General features: G+C 42.1%; 1 protein-coding gene across 5 annotated transcripts in view; it reads right to left on the reverse strand.

Annotated features, from left to right (window-relative positions):
* Hivep2 (HIVEP zinc finger 2) overlaps nt 1-27,478 on the reverse strand; it is a 185,906-nt gene that overhangs the window by 58,665 nt on the left and 99,763 nt on the right. For all 5 annotated transcript variants that reach the window (XM_048425565.3, XM_048425566.3, XM_048425570.3 and 2 more), the window contains one exon: nt 17,864-17,965. The gene's annotated coding sequence lies outside the window, so the exon portion shown is untranslated. The remainder of the gene's footprint in view (nt 1-17,863; nt 17,966-27,478) is intronic.

Here is a 27,478-nt window from a genome sequence, read left to right on the forward strand (position 1 = left end):
TGCCCTCATCCACCCATCCAACCACCCACCCCTCCCCAACACATGCATCCAACGCAAACACAAATAAAAAAAGTACATGAGAGATTGCATTTCTCATACAAGAAAATGCATTTCCTATGTCATGGGGGAAGATTAATATATTCCATTAATAATGCAATGACTTGAGAAAAAAAAACGCTCAAGTGACCCTCACCCGTGTTTCTAACAGTGGTGATACTAACAGTGAAAGGATCATTTAGAAAGCTAATTTCCTTTTCATCATGCCTGTTAAGTGTTTACTTAGTTCACATCCTGTGTGACCCTGTGGGAAAATTCTGAACTAATGCCGGGGAAAATCCCATAGGGTTACACAGGATGTGAACAGGGCCCGGGCTGAGCTACCTTCGGCTTGAAAAATAAACTCAGATAGGTGAGTTTCACTTTCTGTTTGTCATAAATTCCACATTCTGTCTCCTGAAGTTCACATTCATAGGGCATCAGCCTCTCTGAGGCAGCAGGTCAACAGAAGGCCAACCTCACTGTTTTTTTGGTTTTGTTTTTTTTTTTAAGCAATTTTTTCCCTGTTCTACACACAGTATACTTCCGGCACAACGGGCAAACAGTGGTGTCAATCAAAGGCAGCCTGCCAGAGCACCCCCGGAACGCCCCTGGAACACCCCTGGAGCACCCCTAGAGCGCCCCTGCATACCCGCACTGCACACACTTTAGCTGCCCCTTTTCCACTTCCTGTGGAGAAGGCATATCATACCACTTCCCCTATAGAAAAAAAAAAAGCAGCCCAATTTACTTGCTGATGGAAACACTGTCATACTTTCCACTGGCCAGGCTTGAAACCATTGCTGATTTAACCTTCATTAATTTTTCCACAACAACTTGCAGAAATGTCGGGAAGCAGCTGTACGAAGACTGATTAATTAATTACCCTTATCACGGCTACTTTGGCCAGGCACTTGGGCCCCTTTCCCACTGATATGTGTATGTGTAGCAATAGATGTCCTAGCATAAAAATAAAAGTTAGCCCCTTTCCTTTCCCTGCTGCTTGATACGGGTGATGAGGGATGTCTCACTCTGAAAAAAAAAATCTAGATGGATCTTCAATGTCTTCCAATGGCCCGAATCTTTCAGATCTTGTGGCAACCCCATGAAATTTGGAATGGTCGCCACGAAGGAAAAGATTACTGCCCGCCGATTACTCAGAGCTATTCAAGCCGACGCTAATGTATTCAAGTCTCAGAGCCACACTGCATGTGTTAGTCAATCACGGGAGCTAGAATTCACTTCCGAACGGGGAATTAGAAAATCAAATGCCTTTTTTCGACTTTTTTTTTTAACTTTCTCTCCCCCCTCATCATTTTAGTTTGCACCATACCATGTGTCTCAGCCTATGAAGAAACACGCTGTGCATGCCGGGCACAGACAAGGGGAACGGCACACCTCACAGCCCCACGTGTCAAGCGTGGAGCATCTATCTCTAAGGCAGGTTTGCCTCCCAGCCTGACCATCTGGGGGACTGGTTCTAGCTAGCAAGCTTGGCTTCTCAGCCAGCACTCAGACTTTCAGATTTTTTTTTCCTAGTTGACAAAATGTCAAGTAGCGTTTAAGAAGATAAACACTGGCAAACTTATTTTCTCTCTAAGACACAGCAGTGCAGACAGAAATATTCAAAGTGTACCTACTAAGGCAGCCAACTAGGAGGCTTTGACGGCAAAGGCAGAGACCTTGTCGTATCTCTGAAATACACAGACAGTCCAAATCTGGCACTTTCCAATATGATTCGAGTTTGGGCTAAGAACCTGGTTTGCCTGCCCTCATATAGATAGGGAATTAAGCAGAACAGGCTTTGAACGAAATGACAACAGTATCTTCAGAGGCAGCCTTGAGAGATGAGGGAAGGAGTCTTCCTCCTTGAGCTAACTACATTGACAAGCTAAAACATCCAAAGGCCCCCTTCTTACACTCATTCCCCAAACCAAAGTACAACAGAGACTGGAAATCCCTGGCACACAGCACGGAAGTAATACCGAGAAGCATGCAGCAGCATCTTGGCCAGGGCGTGGGCACTGAGCCAGAATTTCAGCTTTCGATCCCATCCCTCACTGAGTGAGCAACTCAGAGCATCAGGTGAATTACCTAGCCCCTTGGTGCCTCAGGTTTCTTAACTGGTAAGTGGGGATAAAAGGCAATGGTGCCCTTAGACCTATTCAGAGCTTAAAAGTGGCACCATGGAGGGAGATGTTAGCCATCGGGTCTGTATTTTACAGTTTGTAGCTCTGACATAGATTCACCTAAAAGTCAGGGAGAAACAATATCAGAAGAGTCCCTGAGTTAGTTTAAGCAAGCCCATCGCGTTGCTGAAAAGATTTGTCAATCATAAAGGAAGACGTATATAGTTTCGAATATGACCATTAAAATGGAGTCAAATAATCTGGGGCTAATACATTATTTTCTTGGTTCCTATAGGACAAGCATGTGATGCTGGGGTACACTGGGGAAAGCTTGGGCGAAGACTACCACAGCTCACCCACCAGGTCTAGAAATGGCAGGTGAGACGAAGCCATTAAGACCAGGATAGGTACAGTCTTCCTTATAGTCAAACATTTACAGATGAAGAGAAAGGTGCACATTCAGTTGGCACTAAAATCAATGGTAGCTGCCAGAAGGCACCCAGCAAAGAAAGGACTTTGAATTCCTCCTCTACAGTATGATTTTAAGTAACTACCAAGTCATAAGGCCTTGATACCTTAGGGTAAAACAGGAGATTTTGTCTGGTCTTATGCATTCCTGTCCTCTTGCTGTGGGGATCCTATTTCCACTTCCTCCATAGACAAGAGTCACAGAGAGAAATAAAAACCATTCCTACCCTCTCCAAGCAATAGATTTCTAGCAGAACCCTTTTCAATTTCCATGGAAGTGAATAAAAGAGAATTTATTGCTGCAGAAGAGAATTGTTGGCATCGTCAACATGCTGGTGATTGTAGGTTTCGGAAGAGTTCGAGAATGGACACCCGGAAGAGGATCTACTTCCTGTTTCTCTGAGCTCTTCCTATCTGCCTGCCTCCCTAGGAGTTCCACTGTCACAGAGGGAGAAGAGAGAAAGGAGGAAAGGGAGGCAAGGTGTTGCTCAGCACCCCGAGGAAAATCCAGTTATGAGTATTTAGTGTGCCGTTACCAGAACGAAGAACAAAAAGCAAATGATCAATACCTATCCTGAATGAATAATGAATGAATGAATGAATGTTCTAGATGCACACAAAAGACCAGTTCTGCTGTCTTTCCCTATCAGATGTTTCTGGATCTCACAAGAGTATAGCATCTTTAACTATGCAACAGAAAATGCACTGGATTATATTGTTAACTATTATGAGACAGTCACATGGAAATTATAAGCAAAAATTATGAACAAGAGATAGTACAGGTCAAACGCCTGCATAATCTTTACTTGCCATATCATAAAGGCATTTTGTGAACAGAGAGGACTAGCAGATACGACCTCTGCTGGTAACAAAGCCATGGGCACTGCTATACCTGCTGCCACGGGTTCTCACTCTAATAAGAACAGGAATGCAAACATGTGGTTTAGAGACCTGTGATACCTATTTTTTCCTCAACTGAACTCTGTACATCTGTAGGTAAGAGTCCCAACCTAGGTAAATAATGAAGTCCTTTATAATTCCACATAGTTACAGTCACTGAGTTGTGTCCCTGTTTCCTCGGTAGAGAACAATCACAAGAAGAAATAAATCCACTCCTCTCCTTCCCAACCACTGGAGGAAAACAACAACAACATCAAAAAACATTTCTAGAAATGCCCTTACTTTCCGCCGTGACAAGGAAGGAGAATATTTGCTGACTTGGAAATGAATTGCAGACACGACCAGGCCTCACCATCATACCGGCAAGTACACATGTAGCTACATTAACCCCAATTAACTACAACTCCCGTTCCAGCCCCCACCTGCTCACACAGGACCTCTGGTCCCCTTGAAAATTCCCAACTAAGTATTTCTAGGACTCCAGCAAGGGAAACTTCAAGGAGCCCACAGGCAATCTGACAGCCAGTCACAACACCATCTGCGGCTTCCTCCTGCCGGTGCCAGCTCCCTCTAGTGTCCTCAGGAAGGTAGCCCTCTGCCACCTCTGCAGATGGTGCCCACGGCAAGAATGCTAATGCCCAGATGCCCCACAGCCAGCAGAGCCCTGCACCCAGGCAAGACAAGTTCGTGCCTAGAGTCTCATGCTTTCAAAGATCCACAATCCCATTAACACACACACACACACACACACACACACACACACACACACACACACACGATGTATACAATAAACGAAATGTATTGAAAACTACATGGCACCTTTGTCATGAGCATCGAGTTGCCTATAATCCTAAACCATGACTTCAAGAGTTTAGGTTCCTGGGGGATCTTTTTGCCCAATCTCTTTGCACCAATTAAAAACAAAACATAATACTTGAAATAAATGCCCTGAAGGTTTGCAGGTGGGGCACTCAAGAGTGTGTAGGTAGACACCATTCCAAGTGCACAGGTTTAGGCTGCCTAATGCTTGGGTTAAATAAAAGTTATAGTACCTAGCTGTGGCTGTGAGCACGAACACAAAAGATTCTTGCTTAACAAAAGACAGCCACACCAAGCATCTCCCTGCTTCTCTCGCTCAGTGGCTCCCTAGCTGCTGCTGAACTACTGCAGTATTTAGAACAATTGCACACGATACTTGATGAGTATGTTGAAATTAAGCATTCCTTCTTAGTCTGCTATTAGTGAAGATGTCGGCCACAAGAAACATGATGTTAATTATTTATAGTCACATATAAGTCAACACTTCAGACTAAATCTGCACATGGCTTTAGTTCCACCAAAACAGCTTGAGACTTGGTTACACTTAAATACACACATAGCAGTTGTTAGAATAATTTATTAGTGTGTGTGTATATATACATACATACATATATATATACATATATATGCTTGAACTGTTAGAATAATTTTGGATCAAAAATGCTTTACTTATTTATTATAATGCAGACTTGTTTTTTAATGAAGAATTTTGGATATTTGCTAAAACAGCTTTTTGAAATAGCTTACAAAATTTTAAATTCTTATACTTTATTTTCTGAAGAAATATATTGATGTTTTGTATAATTTTAACATAATTAAATTTTAGTATTGGTTGGTTTTATGTGTGTGCATACACTCTGTGTGTGTGTGTGTGTGTGTGTGTGTGTGTGTGTGTGTGTGAGCTCATGTGTCTGAAGGCATGCACATTATTCTGGGGGTACAGATGTGTGTGCACCACGCTTTTCATTTAAAAATCAGACGGCCACCTCAGGTATCAAAGTCCTCACCTGCTCTTTGTATGAGACAGATTCTCTGGTTTTCTGCTGATACATAAAGCTACATGGCTCTAACGTTTCTGGGAATTCTCCTTCCTCTGTCTCCCATCTCTTCATGGGAGTGCCGGGATCACAGACATAGGCTAAAGTGCCTGGCTTTTATTCATTCATTGAGCCATTGCCCCATATCCCCATGTTGAGACAGGGCTTTCTGTATCTCAGACTGGCTTCAAACTCACTATGTGACAGAGGATGACCTTGAACTTCTGAGTGTATGGGCCACCATGCTTGGCTTATAGGGTGCCAAGGATGGGACCCAGGCTCCCAGACTGTTAGGCAAGCACTCTGTTCACTGAGCTGCATTCCCTGGAACTATTTTAAATCTTTTAGGTCACTGGGAATAGACAAAGTGAGAACCTTGGCATATGCATCTTCTTATGTTCAGAAACAGAAAGAGCACCCCTGCACAAAACCTTCAAAATCGAGAGCTTCAAACAATGAGAAGGAAACACGCTTGTCACGCTGACAAACGTTAATACGTTAACAGGATATTTCAAATTCTTTAGTCGGTGAAGATTTAATTGCTGTACAAAACAATAAAAAGGAGCCAGAAAATTATTCCCAACAAATCTACAACTTGAACAACTAAGAATAAATCCTTAGCAATTTCATGGTTTTTATAGATAAAGATTTCATCACTGATTAAATTTAAAAAATAAATGTCGGGGAGCCTTCACTTGAACTCTTACGCTTGATGCCCAACAAATCCTGGCAGCTAGGACTTTCTCCCAAGTTATAAATTCCTAAGACCCAACCTAAGCTTGGCTTGCAATCCTTTCTCCTCTTCCACCACTGTCAGAAAACGAGTTCCACCCAGGAATTTCCCCTTGTGGCATGTTCACTCGGTTCCAGGCCGAGGAACTAAGGCGGCAACCCAGGTGGCCCACATTGTCCCTCTGGGCAGCCACCTCTGCTTTTTAGCTAAAAACTAAACCACAGCTGATCCTCGAGTGGGAACGTGTCCAAAAAGTAAGAATGGACGGAGTCTATAGCTGGAGTCTGATAAAGTTCTTACGTATAGGCAAAAATGAAGACTTAACTGAGCCCTTCCTTCATCTTTGTTCATCTCTCTTCTGGCACGGCTCCTGGCTACCATGCACTCCCTCACCTTCAGACCCACACGTGTACCCTTCTCAGACTACACAATGAGTGTCAAGCGGGGTGAACACCAGTAACGAAGGCCAACGAGGACATAGCAGTCTTCCAAAAGCATCACTTCATATTTCTGGCCATCGTTCATTTCTTAAACTCTGAGCACAAATCTTGGACCCAGCATTTTAACAACTCAATGAACACAGTAAATATTTTGAACAGAATTGTCTCTTTTTTATTTCAAAGGCTGGGGGAAAGGTGTTTCTTAGTCATCTAGATTGAGAAACTAATTCACAATAATCTGTATTCATGTTTGGTCAAAGGAGTATTGGCTTTCTTGTCTCAAACACAGAAGGAATTTTAGAGGTTTTGAAGATATATAATGAAACCCACTTTGTGTGTGTGTGTGAGAGAGAGACAGAGAGAGAGAGAGAGAGTGTGTGTGTGTGTGTATGCGTGTGTGTCGCTATGTTATATGAAGGTTTCCTATGTTTGCCAGTGCTGGGGCTACATATCCAACTCCTCCCTGGGCTGGGGATTCAAACTGAGATCTTCAGCTTTGTATAAGAAGTGTTCCTCCCCACCGAGCCATCTTCTTCGCCCTGAAGTCCAATTTTACACACACACACATGCACACACACAAAACCACAGATATATAAATGTGTATGTATTCATACTTACACACAAAATCAAAATGCTGAATAACAACCTGGGAAGAGACGAGCTCCTTACCAAGGTCCATAAGCCACTGTACAGGACACTGTACAGGAAGCAGAGGCAACCTTGGCTTCATGGCAGCTCAGTGTCCTTTCCAGTTAATGACGGCTCCCTCTCCAGCCCCATGAGCTGGCATTGCTGCCAAGATATTGATACTCACCCCCCCAAAACAATACGATTTTTAAGGATTTGAAAATGCTAGAAAATCAAACATAGAAATCCTATATCTCCTTATGTTATTTTATATAATAATTCTAAGTATATCTAAATTATGGTCATTATTGAAATTTTACAGAACACTTTCAGATTCAATTCTCTTAGACATCTTAAGAAAAGACTTCAGTGATAATGTTATCATTAGCTTAAAAGAATTAAAAATGTGTTCTGTAGAAAATATTGACTAATTGCATCTGTTCTGAAGAGTAACTCCCAATGCCAAGGTTAAAATGAATCAATTTTTTCAATTTAAATTTTTTATCTGATTTCTAAAGTGTATCAAATCTGTACATGTAAAATATACCATGAATGAAGCAGATATAATGAGTTATTATAATTCTGATAAGTATCATATGCACACATACATATACACACACACATATAAACCCCACAAAACCCTAAATAAACAAATTAATTAATAAAATGCACTTATGTTTCTAGATATTCCATGATGCTACATCCATTGACATGCAAGTGTTTAAAGAGAATGCTGCAGTTGGTTGACAATTTCCTACATTTCTAGATCAAATAGAAAATTTCTCTCCGTCTCCACCCATCCATTTTCATGTGTTGTTTAGGCCCCCGACAACTCAGTTACACTGGCGTCTCTTGCAAAATGAAAAGCAAAAGTAGCTGACCAATCCCTATCCTGAATGAATGAAGGATCTAGATACGTATATTGGACTAGTTTCTCTTTTCTCCAAAGTCACATATGTAATATGCAAGAAGTTACAGAGTTTGAAAAGATAATGGAGGTGCAAATGTATCATATTTAGAAAAATAATATGAAAGTGAAATTACCTTTTTCTTTCTAGAATTCAAAATCCACATTAACATTTCACCATAGTTAAAAAGACAACCTTCCAATTTTATATTGGGGTGTTTTTAAAATACTAATATACTTCAAAATTAATAATAAATTAAAATATTTTAATCACTGTAAAAAAACATATGTTAATATTCACTCACAGCAAGACTCTAAATTTAGCCTTGGCATAATGAAAATTATTGCCACTTGTGCTTATATCATAAAACACATTTTTATTTGCTTCAGAAACAAAAGAACTAAGGATTAAGAGCAAAGGCCCCTAGCCTCGAAGTTAAATCTGAATTTCTGATTATTTGAAACAGCGATGCACCTACCAGAATGCTACACATTACCAAACATTCACGTATCTGTGCTACAAAACAAGTAAGGAGGAGGAAATGAGGGCCTTGTTTCCTCGTGTAACATAAACAAGCTAAAATAAAAATGACAGATCCTGCAAGATCCAAACTCGTCATTCACAGAAAAAAAAAATACAAAATGATGACTGCGAGACAGGGAGAGGATACTAAAAAATGCAACTAAACTCTGGGAGTCTGGATTTAAGTCTCCAGTGCACGCCAGTCCTCAGCTCGAAGCTCAGTCACTGGTTATAGCATCTTTACGGTGCTTCCAGAGCGGGGGAAGAAGGCAATCGGTGGGCACACAGAGAAGCCAAGAGCCCCATCTGCCCAGGGCTTCAGCTAAGACCTCAGCGGGAAGCTAGCACCCTGTGAGGCACCTTGTCCACTGTATTTACCAAGAAGAGAGTCCCAAGGCTGCAGGAGTGAAGGCAGGGGCACCAGGATCTCTCCAGAAGCCTAGCTGTTTCCACTGCTGTTCTTCTGAGACCTAGTTAGAGTTCTCACAGGTTCAACAAAATGTGGGGTCCAAAGAAGCAGGAAACAAACCATGGGGGGGGGATAAGTACCTAATATTCACCTTACATGTGGACTTTCAGACAAACTCTCATCCTATAATCTTGGGAAGCCTGCTTCTATTGGCTGATTCCCCATAAGACACTTCGTTTAAAATTTTGCAAGTCTCTGCCCAACTCAGTTGCATTTCCTAGTCATTAGCCTGGAGAAAAAGGGAACTCAGAAAATGTTCGGTGATTAAAGGCTCAATCAGTAAGTGGACACATGATTACAGATATGTTCACACTCTTTGTGCACTTGTGGGTTACAGAGCTCACGCTTTTTCCTCCACCCTGCCTTTTCTTTAAGGACTCATCCTATTTCTTCAAAATCGAAGGTTATATTAGTACAATTGAATCCATCCACATAATTTTAATACTATGGGTAGTTGCATGAAAATTTCTTTGTTGTGCTAGTTGCTCATAATAATTTCTTTAAAAATATACAGACAGGAAAAAAAAACCAAATCTAATATAAATTCTATCCCTCCTACTTTTGCTTGAATTCCACACCACAACCCTCTCCTTCTTCAGGCTATGACACAATGTGCCCTTGTATGTGGCTGTGTGGTTTGTCTTGTCATCTGTCCTTTAGTATCCCTGAGAACAGGAAAAGAACTAGTAGGTGTGCGCATGCGCGTGTGTGTGACCGCGTCTGTGTGTGTCCTCCCACACCCACTTCCCTAGATTGTTCTCCGCAGAAATCTCCTTCTACGTGGGCCATGGGCCAAGGAGAGCCCGAGGACTTCCCTGACCTAAGCCAAGGGTGTATAGTGCACTAGGCACCGTCAGCAGGGTGCCCAAGGGACCACGTGGGAAGGAGGAACTGAGGAGGATGCAGGGAGGGGGTGGGGAACTGGTAGCAGGAAATCCAGCACTTTCTGCAGTATTTTGAAATCTGCAGAGACTTCGCAGGACAAACACATTCTCAAGCGATGCCTCTAAGACCAGCCAGAACACAAAGATCTACCCGGGGTTTATATAAACTTTACCCAACAAGGAGAAACCACCGAGAAAAAGCTCAGTCCTGCTCACGGATGTGCTTGATTACATCTTCAAGACAAGACATAACTTTCACAATGCCTTTGGCCCTCGTTCCTACAACTTCCAAAAACATGCTTACTTCCACTTTCTACACTGAAACTTTGTCATGGTTGCTCGGGATCCATGGCGGCAGCCACTAACCCTTCCTTGGATGCTGGTACGGACTGACACCCTGAACTTTCACACACTTAGCATATCACCTGCTCCCCACCCAGAAAACAGGGCCCTCAGCTCAGGATGTAACTCTCAGGAGGAGCTCTTCTCTTTAGCAAGAGCTTTCTCACGCTTTCCTGTCTCATTTTCAACGGCATTTCCGACAGCTCGGTATGGTCTACAAACACAGCATCCCCAGGAGTCCCCAGCTGAGGCATCCAAACACCATGGGATTGGATCATGAGGGCATTGCTCTAACAAACAGACCCAGTAATGGATTCATGATGTAATGGCATTTGGGAGGTAGGAGCAGAGGCCTGGCTAGAAGAAACAGGAAGCAACTTAGGGTTGGGCTTTGAAAAGGATCTTGTCCCTAGCCTCTTCTTCCTGGTCACCACAAGGTAAGCGGTTTTGCTCTACCATAGTCTCGCAGTGATGTGGCCAAGGTACCATGGACTGAAGCCTCTGTAATTATAAACCAAAATAAATCATGTTTCCTTTTCATTGGCTTCTTTTAAATACTTGAGACAAATATAAGAAATGGACTCGTAACTAAAACACTTCCAAGTACTGGATCTGAGTTTCAAGGCCAAGTTGAGCATTGGTTCCACCACACTTCCCACCTTTCTGGTACAGAACTGACATTATTCCCACAACCCTCACTCAGCTCCCACCATTGCACTTAGAGAAGTCTGTTCTGAATTTTAGGGAACGGAGTCCATATGTAAAATCCCCAAATAATATTCATCTATTTGGGGTAGAATAATTCCCATATTCCTCAATACAAATTTCAACACTCGGAATAATGTATGGAGCTTGGCTGGTATTCTGTAATTTGGATTGGTTTGCTGACATTTACTAAAGACACTGAATTGAATTGTCTTCTTTCTGTGTCTCAGCCCTCAAAGCCGGACACGAAAATATCCTGCAGAACAGATAATTTACTTACTGTGACCTCTCAGAATTGTCTCCTTATTTGTGTTCCTACAACCATCTGAGCTCAGAACTCAGAGAGAATTAGTAGCCACCTGGCTTATCTACCTCCAGGTCTTCCCATTTTTCTCTACAATGTTGTCATTAAATAAGACAATTAGAACATCCCCCCATGAGCCAGTAGTGTGGCTCCTTAGAAGTGTGATAACATTCCTCCAATTCTCTCTAAAGCAAAGCACAGGTTATGATTCCTGAAAGGCTCTCTCTACTCTTTAGCCCACCTCCACGTCTCTCCTTTCACATCTCCCCATCCATCAATGCTGTGTCTCAAATACGCCGCTTCCTCCCTATTCCATGCCTAAAACAGTAATGTTCATCCCACGCCTTGCTCCAGATGGGCACAATTCCTCCCATTTGACACGATTTTCCCTTTCTTTAAAGTCATCCTTAGGAAATCCGATCTGATCCTCGAGGTCCCCTCACCCCAACCCGGGACACCCAGGAGAGCACAGATGTCACAGAGCAGTCTCTTTAGACATTCCTGCCACACGGCTACAAATTCCCCCATATTCAGTCAGGTAAGTACTAACTCCGTTCTCCTCTCTACTTCCCGGATTCTAACCTGCATGTGGCAGAACTGCATCAAATAAACGTTTTCTGAATTTAACAAAACTCAAGTTTTCACAAGTAGCCAAAAAAGCTCAAGTTCTATGAAAAAGGGGGGGGGGGGAATGAGGGCTCAAGCCAGCAGTGTTGGCGGTTGTGATGATTGGTGTTCTCCAAATTTCCACTTAAAGATGATGACAGAATCAAGCTATGCTGCAGTCAATGAATTATTTATTTGTGCACAAATCACTCTGTTAATGGAAATCTGTCATGACTTGAGATCTAAGATACACTCGCGGCCCTATACTTACCACATGTTCGCTTTCATCATTCCTACACATAGTAATGACAAAGGTAATGGCAGTGACAGGATCATAGGATGCTCGGAAACTAACTTAATCCAGAATAGCTCTTCTGAGCTGAAAACACACCTCGATGGATGGGAAGAGCTGTGGATAATACCAAACCCGTCAACTCATTGCTACCATCAAACTTAAAAACCTAAGCTTGTCCGGTTGTTAGATACATCACCAACCGAAAGAATAAATTTATTCAAGTAGCTGGTATATTTGCCTTTATTTTGGTGCTTAACACTCCCCCACCCCTATTTCCCTGAACGAGACTGTCAAGTGAAATGCGTCACAGGAAAAGAAAAGTATATGTCTGTGCACCACCTAGGGCTGCAAGGGTCAAACTATCCCTTCGCTCTGCCACTACAGCAAGTCATGAAGGGCAGAGGTCATGCTCGTCAGAAGGAAAAGGCAGCTCTGCCCCCTGTCTGTCTTATCCTGGGAGGCTGAAGGAGACACTCAGTGCACAATTTTTTCTTATTTGCTACCTTTTTATAACAAAGTTTCAAATGAAAACATTAAAAAGGGCACAAAAAGCCTGGAAATTTGTCCTTACTGACCCTGTTGCGGATATTTAGTAAGAGTCAGACCTACTGATCCATATCACTGATGTCATGGAGTCATTATCTATGTATCAATTTCTCAGACTCTAACTTATGATTGAAAGGAAACTCACAGATATTTTAATGAATATCAACAAGTAGTTATGGGATGGCAACTATTTTGCTCAAGCCTTTTTATTCCCCCCTCCCCCAAGGCTGAGAAAGATATTGTTAAAACAAAGATCTACTGTAGCCCTCAAGTGGGGCCTTTAGATACACAGCACAACAAACATACAATTCACATAAATTACTTCACCATAAGGTGTGCACAGGGGCACACATACACACACACACACACACACACACACACACAAAAGAAAAAAAAAGTCAAGAAGTTACATGAGAGAAATCGAAGGGTTGAGTGGATTTTGAGACCAGATAAGATCAAACAGAAAGACCGGTGGCATTACGTTCAAACATACAATTAGACCCTCCACGGGGGTCGTTTGGTCCATTATCCACTTTAAGAATTTATAAGAAGCGCTGTAACTGCCCAAGGAGCCTGGATTCAAGAACTCATTTTGAATCAGTGAGAGCACTGTTTGACAATGACGAGAGTCTCAGGCTGGGGAGAATGACTGGGGAAACTTAACTGTGTCTTTCAATAGATCGCACCTGTCAGGGGTCTGAAAACTGCACTTTCGGATGCCATGTTGGTGTTCAATCTTCTGGGCTGGCTGGAGAATCTCTAAAATCTGATAAATCTCATAATTTCAATTTCTTCTCTTTCCTTATATGAATCAGACTAAACAGAATGTATTGGCCATATCTGCAGAGCTCCAGTATCTGGATAATGTCCGTCAACTAGACCCATGCCCTCACAGTGACTGTGACATGCCAACTGATATTAGGCAAATCAGGGCTGCATTCTGTCTCTGGGATTGATTCATTGGGGCTGGGGCTTTGACCAAGCCGCTCTCTGTAGCTCGCAGCTCTCCAGCTGTAGCCTTCATTTCCTCGCACAGAAAAATAAAGCGTAGGAAGCTGGTTCCTCACAGGCGATACCACAGGTGAAAACTGTTTGCAAACGATGGACTACTACACAGAAACAAGGCACACAGAACCTCCGTTTCACAATGGAGGGGAGGCCTGGGAAGTAACTGACGACAAGTTCCCCACTCAGCCATCATATAGTACAACCCAAAGGGAAGAAGCAGAAATAACTCTCCAGAAGAGACCACTGTTAAATCAGAGAGCAGCTTTCCATCAGGGTGTTGAACAGCTATAGAACAGACATGGGCTGAAATGTGTGTTGCTTATATGACTGTCTGAATGAAAGCTGATTGACTAAATAGATTGACTAAATTGATTTCACGAATGAATGAAATGTGTGGCCAAGTGAAACGCTTGAAAAATTCAGGGAAATGCTTTTTGGAAAAATGGAACCACCTAGCTCATAAAATCAAGTAGTAACTCATGGACTCCATATGGGTCTAAAATAATGATGAAACAAAGTCAGGTCGCTGGAAGCCGTGTACAGATGCTCTTAAAAGCCAATGGTCTCGTTTCACTTGCCAATACTCAAACATGTATGATACCTTCTTCAGTTATAATAAAAAAAAGAAGGGATTTACAATGAAATGGCTTCCATGCACGTAGAAATCTACAAAACTGCCCCGTTACAAAAGGAAACAGTTTGTCGGCTACACCCTGACAACTCACGGGAGCTAATTGCCTGTAAAGACAAAAGAAGCCACAGTAAGACTGGTTTGAGGGACACCATCTGAGCAGCTGAAAGGTGTTCAAATACAAGAAAGTGTTTTCTTTTATTTTCTGAATTTTTAGAAATCAGAAGGAGAATAGAAAAACATATATGGGCATAGCAGATAAGAAAGGAGCCATGGAAGGTTAAACAAAGGGTCTGAGGAAATCACAAAATATAGCAATTTCGACAGACATCAGAAATAGGCATTTTGTACTTCTTAACATAAGATTTCAACAATTTCTGATTCTAAATATTAATAACTGTAGTAGTAATATGATTCTGGACAAGCTAACTACTACTTTGAAAACCAATATTCCCAATAAATATGGATTCTTAATTCTTACTTTAAAATGACCATGAACTTACACCTAGGATCTTGAATTATACAGTTTGCTCATTAAAGGCTAAAATGTTTTCTCTTCCCTCTAATGCAAAGACAGCACTTATCAAATTCCTCCATAAATCTACCCATTCAATGAAGGATACTTTCACCTGAGAACATAGGTCAAAACCCATGGTTACAGACCCAGGTTTTAGCTAGACATATAATGTTAAGATTCGTCCAAAGCATTACCACCTTGAAGGAAAACAGTAGTGTATAAAAACCAACATTATTATAAAGATAAAATAATTCACATTTCTTATTCTTGACAGGAAGGACCATAAAGTGAATATTGTATTGGCTGCAGACATTCCTTCTTTGTAGTGTCTTTCTATATGCCACAAATTTGTGATGGGGGAGATTTTATTATTTAGAGGAAAATCCCTTACTCAAGTGAGAGGACATGGTCAAATTTACCACTAAAGTCTATGAGAAGTCATTGACCACATTGTCTGCACATTACGAGAAAAACGTAGAGCAGGAAACCCTTCCTAAAACAGCATCTGGATGAATTGAGAAATCAGGCCATCTCTGTGAGTTAGTCCATGCTGGTAGGCTAAAGAACCACCAGGTATGGTGTGGACAGAATGTAGTTCCTATACAGTCCAAACAGTTCCTGTTCAACTGTTAGCATAACCACTGTCTTCATGATCACCAATAGTCACTGGCTCCTATTAATAGTCACTGGCTCCTACTTCTGGTCAACCATATGTTTTATCTTTGGAGAATGTTATGGATTAAGTAGCACACTTATGTAACACAAAACAAAAAGTATTTTCAAGGAGCTAACGTCCAAGAGGCCCAGGGCTCAAGCAGCAAGGCCATGCCCACTTTCAGTCTCTTCTGCATAGCTGGCATTACACGTCACAGTTGAAACTGAATGTGAGCACTGTGGTGCACACACTGGGAGGAAGTTCAAGAGCCAAGCCTGTGAGTAATATTGAAGTTGATGGTTTGGGTTGATTAATTTTCATCTTCTGACATACACAGTAACTACTAAACACAATTAAGCTTTGCTTTTGAAACTTTTTAAACATCTCTCTTCCTGAAGAGAGTTTCATCTGACTGCCTGATATCTCTTTAAGTATCCAAAACTGTCCCCAAATGGCACTATGTGTGCATGACAAGGAGAAACTGCTGGTCACAAATGAGTTTTGAACAGTGAACCTTACAGGGCAGGCAGAAAAGACTCCCGCAGTTTTTAGATCCAACGTGTCTCCTCTGCTGAATGTCCAGAGGCTACACAAAGGAAGCAAAATCTGAGGCTGTGGCCTCAAGGCAAATCACCTCAGATAAGGCAGCTGCTGGTAGCCAGTCCAGACAATATTATCAGTGAGAGCGTACCTAAGCAACTTAGGGGCTCACAGCTAAACAAACATAGGTGTTTGGTTTTGTTTGAAACCCTCTCCCTCAGTAATTAGACACGTCCTTCTCTTATTCATCAACACTCACTGAATTTTTAAATGATTCTGGTTTATTTGAAGAGAAATTAAATGGCAAGGTACACAATTTTAGCATCATGGAAAACGTGTAAGACTTCAGTAATCCCAATCTTGTGACCTAAATTAGGAAAACAGTTTCCCCCAAAATTCTCTGTTACTATACAAGGGGTTAATTAAAGCATGAGTTTGCCTGTGTTAAAAAAAAAAATTATCAAGCCCTAAAATCAGAATCATTTAGACTTTATGATGCCAAAAATCTGTTTGAGAAAGCAGGCTTTACTACGCTGACATTTTAAGAGTAGCCAAAGTCCTGTTCCCACTAAATTCTGGCAGTCCCTAGCGATCTGGGAACAGCCCAAACTCCTCCTGGTTCTCAATTTTCTGTCTCAGGAGCCTCCAGTGCTATCTAGCAGAACATGAAGGTCAACTGAGCAAGTCCTGACTTACATGTCTGATCATGTCACACACAACCTGAAATTTCCACAGCATCGGAATGGCTTAATATGGCAAGATGTGGGATTTCCTTAAAAGTTCATTGTATCTTAGATTTAAGTTCAGTAAGATGCAGTTATGCACATGTGCATGGACACACACACACACACACACACACACACACACACACAGATTTTCCCCAAAGCAAAATAGGATATTCACATAGTGATCCAAGATTACAAGAAAATTATCAATAAAACAAAGGGGTTTAGTAGAATCTGGAGTTAGCAAGTGCAAGGGGCGTGGGTTCAATCTTCTGTATCTAACACAATACAATGAAATATAACAGAATTATTGATAAAAGGAACAATTTCAAACAGTAACTTTTTCCATTGTTCAAGCAAAATCAGAGAACAAAGACAACAGAGATGACTCAGTGGGTAAGAGTACTTGCTCAGAAGCATGAGGGTCTACACTCAGATCATAGCACCCAGGTAAAAAGTCAGGCGTAGCCTTAAATTTGCTGTAACTCTAGTGTTGAAGAGGAAGAGCAAGGAGGGCTTCAGGAGCTTACTGGCTGCTAGTCTAGTCAGTGAGAGGCCCCTCTCAAATGATTAAGGCAGGGAGGCATAGAACAGAATATATTCACATCCTCACCTGGGTTTTATATACACAGGCCTGTGCACCTGCATACACATGCACACCACCACACATACATATGCACATATACCCTACACACACACATCACCCATGCACATATACCGCACACACACATCATACATATGCACACATCCCCCTCAAATCACACACACACACACACACACACACACACACAGACATATACACACACCAAACACATCACACATACAATTTTAAACCTGAAATAATTCTTAAAGCTGCAGGACAGATTTACAAATACATTCATTGAAGTCACAGCCCCAAGGTTTATCACTGGTTGTGAGGACTTCGAACTATTCCTGTCAAAATCTCACTTAACGCCCACTTAACATCACACTTTGGTAACTGGAGTGAAACCACGGAAAGTGTGTACATTCACTTACCTATTGGCTGACTGTTGTGAGAAGGTTCCAATCAAATCAATTCACTTAATCTTTCCAGTAGGTCTGATTATCATTGTCTTTGACAAAACTCACAGACTTCACCTAAGGAAAACACAAAGAGAAGTGCACTTCAATGGGGAGCTGGATGCTCTCTGTAACTTAACGATACGAAATTCAAATCCAGACGAGAAAGACGTCTTCTCTGGTACCGTGCGACAAAGTAACAAAAGTATTTGGTAACTGGATTAAATTTTATAATTGGGGCGAAATGAATGTTCAAGCATAGCGAGATTAAAGTCACAGAGTGAGATGAAAGAGTTTATTTCCAACCCCGATAGGCACATGGGAACAATTGAGCACATAATGCAAGGACATTAAAAATCACATGCAAGCAAGCATGGAGATTGTTCTGGAATAACCCCCATTGATTACTGTAATTGGCTGACACAACAAAGTTGTAGGTTGTGCTTCACCAAAGCCATTAAATCTTAGCAAATCAATTTCTGCTGAGGAACAGACACTAACGCCTAGATGGATGACTTATACGTAAGCGCAATCAAGTCATCTTGAAAAGAATTCAGCAGCATGGGTTTCCAGACCATTCCGAGCATGCTGTCTTGTTTCCCCCGGCAGCTGTTCACAGCAGTGAAGTCCCATCGACAGCTGATTACAAATATAAGCAGCACATTCCACTCGTTCTGCCAGTGCAACGCCCGTCCTGAGGTCCAGAAATCAAATTACTATCTCAATTATGGGAGCAGTTCCAAGAGAAAGCGACCAATAGCTCACCTGGAGAGAAACTAAAATAGACACTGGAGGATGGGGCACGGGCGCAGATGACAGAAAATTACACAGCTCCAAGGGAATCCTGAATCGGGTCTCACTGGGGTAGATTCAGTATTTCCAAACAAGCTGGTATTTTGAAGTCACAGAACATAAACACAACCGCATCCTAGTCAAAGTTCAAGCCTATATTTCAAAGCCATAATATATACATGGTTTTTATTGCACAGTTTGGATTATGAAGCAGCCACCTCTCCAGTCTTGCTCCACAAGCTAATGAAATCAATCAGTGTTTAGAAGAAGCCAGTATGAAATAGATTTGCAATCCATTTCTAGTTTTAGAAGCTCTTCACTCCAAAAAAAAATAATTGCTAATAATGAGTAATAAAAATAAAAATAGCCACATCCAAGAAGAGCCTATAGTAGTCAAGGGGATATGTATGAACTTTCAAGAAAATCTATGCCAAGATTCTGGCCTTATAGCTGTTCACTGAGTGGTATTCAGGAAGCTCACTTGGGCAAAGACACAGGAGACTTCTTCATTAGCAAAGATAAACAGTCCTTATTACCTTGCAGAGTTCCTGCCATTAGCATGACAAGACAAATGTCCTGTGCTTTGCTTATTAACTTATCCATCCATTTATTTCTGTGGTGTTGGGAATATTACTCAAGGCCTTCACTTGCAAACTAAGATCTCAACCACTGCCCTGCACCCCTCCCCACAGTTCATCCTGTGTAAGTGTGTGTGTGCACGTGCACATGTCTCCATATTTCTGTGTGTGCTGGTGTCTTGTGTGTCTGCATCTGTGTATGTGTGTGTGTGTTAATTTTGTTGAATCAATAAATAAATCACCATCCGATGAAGTGCAAGATGGCAGAATACAAACACTGTGTCTTTGAACACCTAAAGCTGAGAAAATATCTCTCTATCTTTCCTTTTTTTGTTGTTGTCCAAGCATTTCGAAGGCTTTCAAGTGACAATGATACCTAGGTTCATGGCACAATTTGTGAACACTGGCCAGGTTGGGCATATGTAGAGGCTGGTGCATGCTTCTTTCAGTTGGTCGCTTTCTAGACTAGACTAGGACTCATCTCCTCATGAGGCTGAACACACTTCAAGATCCCTTCTTACTACACAATTTCTCTTCATTGTCTGTGGCTGTGTGTCACATATGCACGTGTCTTTATGGTACCAGTGTCTTCCTTCTGGGCGCCACTGTATATTTTGGGACAGGGACTCTTGCTACACCGGGAACTCACCCACTGGCTAGCCTGACTGGTAGCAAGTCCCTCAAGATCTCTGTTTCTCCTTCCTGGCACTGGGACTGCCGATGTGCTCAGACACACCTGGCTTTGTGTGTGTGTATAGATGCCTGCAGATCTGAAGTCGGGTCCTTGTGCTTCTGCACCCAGTACTCTACCCACTGAGCCATCTCCCCAGCCCTCAAGCTTGACAGTTATTTTTTTTTAATTTGTACAATGTGAAACTGACCTACACAAACATTGAAATCTAACATCCCTTTCCAGTCTTGTTTGCTTCTTACATAGAATACGGTTTCCTTAAATTATATAATTTTTGCCTCCTAAGAAGTCTAAAATTTCTGATGACAACCAGTCATTAGGCCCATCTGTTATAAGGCTCATATGCTAAAAGCCTTTTCACCTCCACAGCTACAAGTAGTTTCTCTCTATCTGTTGTTGGGGATGAGCAGGGATTTCAGATGACTTAAGGACATGTTCAGTGCCTGTAAAAGTGCCTCAAAACGGCACAGTTACCTCCTGTCAAAGTTCAAGAGCGGCAAGGAGAATACACTCTTCGCCCGTGACTGACGTGGTTGCATGGCTGCCAGGGATTAGCACAGAAGATACAACTGCGTTGCCTGCAAGCCTAGGTGGCATTTTTTTTAAATGGTCATTTCCTTACAAATAAACAGTGACACATGGCATTACAGTGGCCTACAATCCAATGCTGCAAAGCAGAGAAACGGAGACACATTTTGACAACTAGCTGAAGAGCCTGGGTCTAAATTGCCTCCCCTCTACCTTCTTTTAGGGCTGCCCACACCACACTAGGCACTAGTGCTGCGTGGAGGCGATGCTCAGTCAGAGGCATTCTGGACCCATCAGAAAAGCAAAGTTCAGATGAACTTTGCGTTCAAGGTCTAGTCAGTAGAACCTTATAGCATTAGCTAATACTAGGCCATGCTGGTCACCAATTGGACTGTTTTAGCTATTTAGATATAATAAATCAGACAAGCCGACAATACTGGGCTTGCATGGCTGGGGTTAGATGGATGGCTTTCCCTGCTCGTACCCAGGGCCCAAGCTCCGCAAGCTCCTGGGATACCCCCTGGGGCAGGGTAGTGCTTGTCTGCTGAAGTAGCTCCCAACAGCTGGAGTAACCATGAGTCACCCTGTCCTTCCACACCCGGGTTAGCACTGAGCAATCTCCCAACACTCTCCTTTCCCCAACAATGAAACCGAGGCTCAGAAGGTCAGTACCTTCCAGGGTCTGCAACCAGAAACAGATTTCCTGGTGTCTTTCATACTGTGTCCCCTTTCAAATTGAGGTATCTCACCTTAGAAAAAGCCGACTGAGCATTAACTCTGTTAAAATTGTTTCTTGGTTTAAGATACAACAGAAAGGTGGAGAGAAAGGAGTGCAATGAGGGACCGGACACCAAACCCAGCAAACTTCAAACCATTCGGTCACCACGGGCGCCACCTAACAGCCTGCTTAGCACAGTCACTGCTTAGTTACTTATATTAGCTTTCCTTAGAACCAAATAACAAAATTGTAAATATCTGAACCAGACAGACAGTCCTATTCTATAACACAAACTCAGTACGAGTACTGGCATTTACACAGATGCCCCTGTACTGCATAAGCGCTCTTGACTTTTTTACTTACTATTCTGTAAGCAATTCTTTATTTCCATGTATTCAAACTGCCCATCTTTCCTAGCCGTGTCCTAGTCCAGAGTCTGCATGAGGTCACTTCTTACAGTAGTCTTGTCCCATATGGGGAAAGACTTCACATGCTTGCATCTGTATCACAAGAAATACGATTTTCCTTAAAATATTATCAGAAAAAATTTATTAAGTCGAAAGGCAGGAATATTTTATGAACTCATATTTAACCCATATCAAAGGATTTATAATTTCTTATAAAGCAACCAACAATAAATAGGTATTGTAATTTAGCAAATGTTCTAACTTTGTACTTGACATATAAAAGACATTTATTCAAATCAAGTTGTACCTCAGTTTCTTTTTTATTATTATTTTAACGATGACAGCAATTCTACTGTTTAAATTAATTTGTCTTTTATCTTTAATTAAAAATTAAATAATCATATAACTTGACCATGTTTAGGTCCTGGCTTTACTTTTACAGTTAAATGGCTTTTATGTAGTGCGCGTGTGTGTGTGTGTGTATGCACGTGTGTGTGTGTGTGTGTGTGTGTGTGTGTGTGTGCAAGCACGCATGTGCGCATGGGAGTGTATTATTCTGGAGCTTCAGTTATAGGCAGTTGTGAGCCAACTGCTATGGGTGCTGGGAACTGACCCCAGGTCCTCTACAACAACAGCCAGTACCATCTTCCTAGCCCCTGGTTGCTGGATTATTTTATATCTTTATCTGGAGTCTATGGAATTGGTTTCTCGCTTCTATTTTTATTATCTCAATCCACATACTGAAGATGAAACGTTGACTCAAACTGTAACACGATGTGATCGGCACTGAACTAACAAGTCTGTGTTGTTGCATGAACACGGCATGCACATTTTGGGCTGCTTCAGGTACTTCTGCATGTGCTGCGTCTGCATCTGTAGAAGGACAACCTTCTGCTCCTTGTTATTCTTGTCCTAACAATCTTGAATACACCTGTGTGCTTGCAACGTTCTCAGCTGCTTTACTTCAGGTTATTCAGCCTTCAATCCCTGTATTATATACCCTTCATTTCAATCACACTAAAAAAAAAACTTCCGTTTGGATTGTGGTTAAAATTGCACTTATCATAAATGCAATGTTTAGGTGTGATAAATGGAAACATCCTTTTAAGACTTTAGTTTCCATGTTAACCAAGTACACTGTATTATAAATTATCTCTGTGTGGATGACACTCTGACTTTCACATCCCATAAATGTTCACATTCTGTTGGCCTCCCCTTCCCCCTTTCCCGTTCCTATTTTACTTGCTAAAAATACATCATGCCTATCCAGCAACTAATTGTGCTAATTCCTTTTAAGTCTTCCAGAATAATATCCCCTATAGGTGGTTAAACAGTGATTAAGTAGATGATAAGTATTATAAGTCCTATCTTAAATAAACCAGCTTAATTTTCTTGACAAAACTGAGATCAAACTATACATAAACACTACCAAATCCACAAAAAAAACCCCCATCAGCCATTTATTCCCTCATCTGAAGACCTCTTGAGCTCATTTAAAGCAAAAACAAAGGCCTTGGGCAGCCTAGTACCAAGTACGTTCCTCCCTCCTCATTCTCCAATGTCTCCCGCCTCTTCTGTCATCTAGGATTGGGTTCAAAGACAGGGGAAAGCAGAGTGCAAGCGACTTGGAGACATAATAAAACACCAGGCCTCTGCGACACAGGCAGAGGCAGGAGGCTCAGGAATTCAAGGTCGGCCTCAGCTGCATTGTAAGTTTGAGACCAATCTGAGCTACATAAGACCCTCTTACAATAAAATATTTTGAACGTATTTGTTTGGATTGAAAACAGTCTACATTTTGTTGTGCATGCTAATTATAACCATATGCCATCACCCTTGATTTAATGGATACTCAATAGGCACTGGAAAGCAATGTCACATTTCAGATAGCGGAAGTGGTCCATATCTCTAGATGCTGTGTTGATGGGCAAGAGAAAGTCAACACACACAAATGAAAGGAGGAAACATCTCGATTGTCCATGTGAGGAAAGGTACCTAAGGACCAAGACTGGCTCTGGGTTTAATTAAGAAGCCGCGCCATGTGTTCCATACTGTGAAAGTACAAGAGCCATTTCTCTGCTTTCCCAGAGAAAGGCAATGCATAGAGAAAGAGGCAGATATTTCATCTGAACCATAGTTCCTCAAAGACTGCAAGAAAAAGTCTACACATTTTCTTCCCTGGAGTTCAAAATAGCAAGCTGAGTGGGCGTGAGCAGTTCAAGAGAGAAAGAAAGAGGGGGAGAGGAGGGAAGGAGGGAGAAGGGAGAGAGGGGGGAGGGAACAAGTAGAAGGAGAAGGAGGAGCTATGGAAAGAAAGTAATCATACTGTCTGCTCCTTGATGCGAGACATCTACAGGAGGCCATTTGAAGAGATGTGTATGATTTGCATGAAACAATAGTTTGAGCCAGAATACAAATACAGATTATGACTTCACACAGAATCTCTTGCTCATATACTATGTGTGTACATGTATATGTGTATGTGGGGGGGGTAGGAAGGGAGAGAGAGAGAGCACACACACAAAGGCCCTGGGTGTCTTCTTCAATAGCTTTCCATTACTTTGGGGGGACAGCATATCTCTGAACATGGAGCTTGTTACTTTGCTAGACAGGTTGGTCATTTAGCCCCAGAGATCCTCCTGTCTCTGCCTCACCCATTTTTTTTTTATGTGGGTGCTGGGTACCAGAACTCATCCTCATTCTTGAAAGGCCAGTGCTTTACAGATGGAACTATCTCGCCAATCCTAAGTGGGACCAGTCATACTTAAAGACTAAAGCCAGCATCACCGTCACAGGAAAGGCCAGCAGCGGCTCCGCTAGAGCCAGATACCTTCCTAAGTCATAACAGCATCTCTGCAGAGAGCTGAAGAGGGTGTGGTCTTGGCAGTGCTTTGTAAACTTTAACAGACACATGGTCAACAGGGGAGTCTGTTAAATTACAATGCCGGTTGTAGATCCTGCAAGTCTGAGGAGAAACTAAAATATGGATCATGTGCTAGTATGAGGGCTGCAGTTTGAGCAGAAAGATTTTAATGAATAGCCAGCTGATTAAGTGTTTGTCTTTCTGCCAGTCATTGCCGGAAGTGATAAAGTCTATGACATGAGGCCTGAGCAACAACAACAACAACAACACCACCACACACACACACACACACACACATCACATGAATGCAGGGTGGAGAGAGGGCATGCACACATTGTTTCTTAAGCATGGTTTGCTGCAGTTGGAGAGATGGCTACTTGGCTAAGAACTGACTCCTCTTCTAGAGGACCCGGATTCAATTTCCAGCACCCACATGGCAGCTCACAATTGTCTGCAATTCCAGTTCTGGAGACCTGATGCCCATGATAAAAACAAACAAACCAAACCACCACCAAAGAACATAAAATAAAAATAAATGTTTAGAAAAAAGAGCAGGGGCTGCGCAATGCTAAAATGCGCAGTGAAGATCCTAAGACTAATAATTGCTGAGAACAGGGAGCGTTCAGTTTACTTGACTGCAGTTACCAAGGGCTTCAAATACGCTGAAGGTACAGGCCCCAGGGAGGAATGGGAAGTAGACAGGAATGAAGAGAGAGACAGACCCACCCAGGGCGAGCAAGAAAGTAGAGTTCAGACAATTACAGCACACCTGCTTTGAGGTCAAAGATTTCATCGCTGGAGACTTTCAGCAAGAATCCACTTTGAACCTAGGGAAGAGAGACCGCAACTCAAGTGTTTCCAGGTCTGAGAGCTATAATCCTACATAAGGATAGAGAGGACTGGATAGCTTGCCTTTGGCCCATGCAAATTCGCTCCACTAGCAACAGTAATGATGTTAGGAATGACATTTTGGGTGTAAGGCTGGGAGTACAAAATTATCATTTTTGTATACATATTTGTGCATATGTATGTCTCTGGCTAACATTCATCTTTAATAATAGCTTCAACAGCATTAGGCCACAACTTTTTAACATAATTGATTGATTTTCTGTTAGTGTTTGAATATTACTTTTATTGCAAAAAAATAAATGTTTCTTATACAGTATTCTGGGACAGCACATACCCACACAACACCCTCAGCTCCAGCATCTTCTTCCTGTCCTCCCACCCTGGCTGACAACAGGAAGAAACATTCCCAGAAACAGAATGAAATCATTCATGAATTATACCTTCCTTTTTTTTTAACCTCCTGTGAAACATTTTCCTGCTGGCCCACATTATGTTGTATATACTGCACAAAGTACTCAATAGAAAAGCAAGAGTGAACTGAAAAGATCTATATCAAAGTAGAAACTCCACCAAGAGGCCATTGTGAAGACGGTACCATGGGGCTGCAGGGATGTGACTGCTACCGGCAAGTGTGGGAAAAGCATTGGAAAAAGAATCAGGACAGGACACCATCCCTAGGCCAGGTTAATGACCTTACCATCCTACTTCCATTGGCCATAGAACATACTCCATCACCTTAGTGAAGCACTTAAAACATATTGGGATGTTCCATGTGCCATGTTTCACAGTAATGTCAACCTGCCTAATGCATTAATCAAAAGGATTAAAACAAACAAACAAACAAACAAACCAAAGTGGGTACCTTTTGGCGGGTCTTGCCAAGATATGCCACGAAGCAAACATGCCCCATGCAACAGAGTTAGCGCAAGAGGTTTATTGGGGAAGGAGGAAGGGAGGAAGTGAATGAGGGAATGGCTATCTATAAGTGGGGACATGAGAGAGGTAGGTGACAGACAGAGAGGGCAGGCCTGAAAAGAGGTAAAAGAGAAGCAAGCGAGGGCCACTGTGACTGACAGGCACATTTAAAAGGTGCACCTGTCATAGCTGAAGGTGGAAAGGCAGCTGGAGGCAGGCCATGATGTCACTGCCTACGTGTTGAGGCAGGCTGCTGCCTCTGCAGGAACTAACATTAACTATCCCTGGAACTTGCTTTTCCTACCGAACTCTCACGATGGCAGCATTCTGTCACTTCAAGACTTTGAGGCTCAAACACTGTAAGACTCCTGTAATCATAACCCGTCTACTAGGTAGAGCCCTGGAACTCCGCTTCCTCCAGTGAATTATTGTCCTCCAACCATAGGCCCATCCCAGACCTGGACATGCAAGCCCTCACTAACAAGAAGAAAATGTTGTCAGTATAAGAAATCTAAATCAAGTCTAACTTACGAACAGCTTCAGAACATGAAATACAATACCAATGGGATGCCCTGAGGAAACCACAAAGCCTGCCTTCCCCAAATCCCTCTACTCAGAACCCTTCCTGGTACCTTCCCCTGAGTCACCGGACCAAGTCAACTACAACCATTTCATTTCTCTAAACCCACAACAGCAAAAGAGCTCCAAAATTTCACCGGAAGGGATCAAAAAAACAAAAACAAACAAAATAAAATAAGTTTTTATGGGAAAAAAAATAAGAGGAAAACAAAAGCAACCATGAAATCTTGGGGGCTTTATCAACTCCCGCATAAAGAAGTAAACAGCTGTCCCTGAAAAGGAGATGGGCTTTGCTAGGACAGCATGGAGAAACTCCTCTTGGTGGGAAATGACACTTCCCCTAAATCTAGTGAGATACACAGCAAGTGACTCTTGGGATCTAAATCAGGACAAGACAGATCTCTTTTGGTTTTCCGAGACAATTTCTGTTTGAACTGAACTGGCCCTTCTGCACACAGACCATCGGTGATACGTCTCCCTCACCAGGAAACGATAAGATGTGCGTAGCTCTGGCCTAGTTATGAAACACAGGACCATTTTATACTCCTTGGTAGCCGCCACTGCAATCCTCCATGTTCACGGGTCTATCTGCTTTTAGAACTGCCAAGGGGAATCACTACACTCCTAGAATTGCGGTTCACACAGGGTTCAGCTGAGAAAGACTTCCCCTG

The sequence above is a fragment of the Myodes glareolus genome, chromosome 1 (genome assembly GCF_982192425.1).
Source record: "Myodes glareolus chromosome 1, mMyoGla1.1, whole genome shotgun sequence".
Taxonomy (NCBI): Eukaryota; Metazoa; Chordata; class Mammalia; order Rodentia; family Cricetidae; genus Myodes; species Myodes glareolus.